This window comes from Rhinolophus hipposideros (assembly GCF_964194185.1).
Source record: "Rhinolophus hipposideros genome assembly, chromosome: 7".
In the NCBI taxonomy this organism is placed as follows: Eukaryota; Metazoa; Chordata; class Mammalia; order Chiroptera; family Rhinolophidae; genus Rhinolophus; species Rhinolophus hipposideros.
In genome coordinates, this window is record NC_138053.1 from 68,984,979 (window position 1) to 68,990,115 (window position 5,137).

At 33.4% G+C, this 5,137-nt stretch overlaps 1 pseudogene across 1 annotated transcript; it reads right to left on the reverse strand.

Moving 5' to 3' along the window:
• Positions 1-4,057: 4,057 nt before the first annotated feature.
• On the reverse strand, positions 4,058-4,531 carry LOC308499840 (U1 small nuclear ribonucleoprotein C-like; annotated as a pseudogene). Its single transcript has one exon. The product of its transcript is annotated as a U1 small nuclear ribonucleoprotein C-like (transcript).
• Between the last annotated feature and the right edge of the window lie 606 nt (positions 4,532-5,137).

Below are 5,137 nucleotides of genomic sequence, written 5' to 3' on the forward strand. Positions count from 1 at the left end.
TTTTCTCTTCCCTTAGTCCTCATGCACTCACCATTAAAAAAACCTGCTGGCAAATTGTGAATACTAGGGAGCAGAAATGGATTAGGTGGTTTTCAGTATGTCTTACTAAACCTCACGACATTTACAGATTATTATCACTGAATGTAAATAGTCAACTGAATCAAGTATACTCATTTAAAGATAACTATTATAAAATGTCCTTGTTACTTCTAGCAAAATGATTTAAATTTTGAGTTTATATTCTTTTATCTTTTTGCATATATTTTTCTTTCCCCTGGTACCCCAAAATTTGAGAGTTGAGATCAAACCTTAAATTTATTTAGTATTCTACTATGCAAGTCATAAATTCCAGTCTGAGGTGAGAAGCACAACAATCTCACCTGCTGGGCTTATTTTAAAATATTTCATTGAAATACTGATTCTGTGAGTCTAGAGGGGACCCATGAATCAGCATTCTTCATAAGCTTTCCAGTTGATTCCGGCATGCAGCTAAGTTCTAGAATCACTTTCCTAAGCCTTCACATCTATTGCATTCAAAAAAAGAGAGTTAGAAGTTAATAATGTACTCATGGAAATAATAGAACCAATATTCTCATTCTCCCAGATAAATAACCTAAAGCTTAGAAGTGAAATTACCTGTTATTGACTAGACTAGAATAACTTTAATATTTCACATGTAGGCAGGAGCTGCTTCTATTGTTTTTGTTTAATACCAATATTCTAATTAGCAAAATGTTTCATGAAGTTTTATGAGATAAACTCAGTGTATGTATTTTCCTTAGTAAAATTAAAAAATAATCTATTTTTGAATGTGAAATTAATGTTTTGTATTATGAATCACAGAGGTTATTATTATTTGGGTCTTCTGTAAAAGAACATGAGATTAGTCAATTATTTAATTTTAATTAAAAAAATATAATTATGCAGCATATTTTCATCCATATATTCCCAGATTGTGTAATAGGGAGGTAGTTTTTTAAAAAATAAAATAAAAGAAGAGTAAAATTATCCTTTTATAAGATTATAAGGTTTTATAAGATTATACTTTAAGTTCTTTTGTAATTTAAAATGTGAGATGTCCTCTTCTCACGTTTATCAAAGGTGGCTGTGCAGTCCTAAGACTCCCTTTGTTTCCTTTTTTCTTTATTACTCAGTGTTATACATGTCAGCTTCTAGGATGATTAATCATCTTAGCCTATTAGAGTCAGGTTGGATTTGGAAGCGTGAGATGGGATGAGTGATAAGAGGACAAACACATGGGAAGGAAAAACAATTTCCTGGCATAATAAAATTAAAAATAACCCACCCACAAAGCCAGACAGGTGTTCCTGAGGTTCTAAATAATGACACTTTCCTAAGTAGCACATTAGTTGTGAAACAACTTCTCATATTAATAGTGAAAAATTAATATAAAGTGAAAATAAACATTAGTCTGTATACACACATATAGCATTCTACATATTTTTATATTACTTATATTTTAATATATTACATTATATTATTTTACATACTATATATAATATAGTTATATATACACACATGCGAACACACACATATATACACAGAGCATATATATATAATGTATACACATTTTAAGAAAGAAAAATTATATTAAAATTGTAATACTAAATATATACCAATAACAAAAGATGAATACAAGTTATGTGTATACATTTTTTGGCATCCCTAGCGTGTGTGTTTGTGTGTGTGTGTGTGTGTGTGTGTGTGTGTGTGTGTTTGTGTATAACTTGCTATATATATAACTTTATTAGGTACTTGTATCCTAACACAATATTCCTCTTTAATCATCACAGGAAAGAAATTTTGATGACCTTCTTGTAATGTAGAAAATTAATGTAGCTAAAGATGCAGCTAAATCTTAATATAAATTTATTCCAAATTGCATTGAATCACAGTGATTAAACCCAAACAAATTCTTGGTTGGGGTGGGAGGATCATATATCCTTAGGGAAGTCCCTTACTGAGATAATGAGGATTCTCATCATCCTTAGATTACATTTGATTGTGAGCTAATGTTTGTGGGACAAAATCATAAAATTTTAGTTCCAAAAGAGACTGGAGAAAAAGAGTTTCTAATATGGGAGATGAATAAAAATGGGACAATTAGCCCTGGTGTAAAACAGTCATAGGGGTCTGTGGGAGACAGAAGTGCATTCTTGGTTTTAAGGCATTCAGATTTGTTTAAAACTCAGAAAATAAAAACCCACTCTAAGTACAACTCAGAAATATCTATTGGACCACTTTTTCATGATTTAGTCTCATGCCATCCTTTTTCCTGAAAGTTCATTGAGTTATAATTTATATAAATAAAAATTCACCCATGTTAAGTATACACTTTGATGAGTCTTATCTTGTATCATTGAGTAACCACCACCACTATTACAAGTGAGCCAACTTAAACATACAGAGATTACCTATCTGGTCCTGGGTTTTCCCACAAACTTGCAGCAAAGTCTGACTTAAAATTTATGTAATTTAATTCACAAAGCTTTCATTGAGGGTCTACTATGCTCCAGTCATCAAGGATAAAATAAAAGAGAGACAGAAAGAGAGAGATGTTGGGGGGTGGAGTGTTGTGTCTACCCTCAAGGGGGTAACCAAGGAGGTTAGACAACTAGTTAAAATATAATGCAAAGGAAAATGTCAAAATACGAATGCAAAAGTGCACAATAAAAGACATATCGGACAACCTGAACAAAAGGAGGAAACCAGAGAAGCCTTCACTCAGGAAGTGACAATTGAGTTTAGATTTGATTCCCAAATTAGTGAGTAAACACGTGGAGAGGATTTTTTTATACATTCACGTATTTATTCATTTGTTCAGGTAATGTTTACTTCAGTCTCAATATGTGTTAAACACTGTGATAGCACCTCAGGATTTAGTGAACCAAAACAGGCCCAGTGTCTTATGAAAGGCAAATAGTGGAGGGTGGAGATTGGTGGATTTAAGAATTGGTAAAATATATGCTGATAAAAAAATACGAAGAAATATTAAAACATAAAATAAGGAAGGGCATAGTTTTATGGTGGAAAACCACTTCTTTGAGGAAGTAGCATTTAAGTTCTGATCTACATGAAGAGTAAGATTTAAAAAATAAAAAAAAAAGGAGGGAAGAAATATTCCAAGCAAAGAGAAAAGATGCTGAAGGGAATATTTAGCCAAAAGAAAGCCAGTGTGAAGCAGTCTCAATAAGAGACCAGGACATCATAAAAGTAGAAAGAAAAACAGAATTCTCTTCACTCAGGATTCTGTTTAGTGTTCCTCAAATGTCAGCATCAGTTCCAATTCAGTAGGTTTGTGATGGGGCCGAGAATGTGCATTTCTAATAAGGTCCCAGGTGCTGGGGTGCTGCGACGCTCCCTGTCCTCATAGAACACTTTTTACAGTAGCCCAGCTGTAATCCATCTTAAGCATTTGCAAATGGAAGCTATTAAAATAATTTTAAAATGATAATATCTATGGTTTAAAATATCACCCTAACTGCAGTATGATCTAAAAAAATAACACACAAAAAAAGAGAAATTAAGTGCTTAAAATATAAGACAAATTATCCTTTTTATGGAACCCAGGTGATGAAATTCATGTAAGCCCAAATAAAATTATTAACAATATAAATTAGAGAATTGGGGATCCTTAAACATTCTATGATATACAGGAGAGTTTTCATTTTTAGAAAAGCGATCATGAGTTTGAATTTTAGAAAAGGGACCAAGTAAATGTTGGATTATTTCTAGGAGAAAAAATTTAGAACAAGCAACCATAGGCTTTGAATTAAGTACAAATATGCATATATGGAGTATTTTTTTTCTAACTAAAACAGTTGACAATTTTATTTTCACATTTCACAATACAAATAAAAATTGTTTGTTTGTTTTGTTCCACTACTCTCCTCCAAAACTATTCTCTCTTTGATAGGAAGGGGGAGTGAGTCTTTTTTGTCATGCTATTAGAAAACACCCAGAGTCATGGCACCATGATCTCCTGGTGAAGCAGAACAAGTAACATAGAGCTGATAGAAAGATGCTCCCCTCTCTCCTATCTGTCTGGTGGAGTCATTCTTGGCCAAGTAGGTACCATCAGGGGACCGGCAGGAGGTCTTATCATTGGGAACTCCAGCATCGTTGCCATGTGGCTTCTCATAGTCTGCCTCATTCCAGGAGCAGATCTCATAGGCATCATCCCAGGAGTAGGAGAGCCCATCATTGGTACCATGGGAGGGCTCCCCCTGTGGGTTTCTGGAATCATACCAGGGCAAAGAGGACCCAGAGACTGGGGGAAGGTAGGAGCCTGACTCCTGGAGGAGGAGCAGAGAATGGAGTAGGAGGTCTTTCGTTGTTGAAATGATGTGGTTGTTTTGTCAAACAGGCTCTGAGCCTGCTCTTCCATCCATTTCTGATAGTAGTCTTTCACATTCTCTTTTTGTTGGCTACCACTGCAGTGTGTCTTTCTCACAGACGAAGAGTCATGATTGAGGTATGTATTGCAATAGTCACAATAAAACTTGGGCATGTTTCTCTGCAGGCCATTGGCCATTTTGTTCTGCACAGCTGGAAATGACCCATATATGGATTATTTTAAAATTAAGGACTTCAAACATATCTGTATTAATGAAATATTGTTAGGGGAAATCAATGACTAAAATATCAACATTGTTCATAGTTTCTGATATAAAGAATGGTTAGCATTCTTAATATGTAAAGAGCTTGGACAAATGAATAAGAATATAAAGAAGGAAATCTTGAGGAGAAAAGTGCAAAGGATTTGAATGGATTACAGAAAGAAATAAGGCAAATGTCTGTTAAATTCATGATCAGATAGTTGATATAACTAATAATAAAATAAAGAGATGTTGGACTAATTATCATTTATTTTATTCAATTAATTGTGTGAAGATTAAAATTATTGACAATAGCTAGTGTTGTGGATAATGTGAGGAAGTAGTATTTTTCTGCACAGTTCATGGTATTCTAATGCAGTATCTTTTGGAAGGATGATTTAACAATATCTACCAAAATTGTAAATATGTACCTCACTTAATCTAGCAGTTTTACTTCTAGAATATTGTTTTACAGACACTTTCACTGTAGTATACAAAGAATTATTCACAAGTTAGTT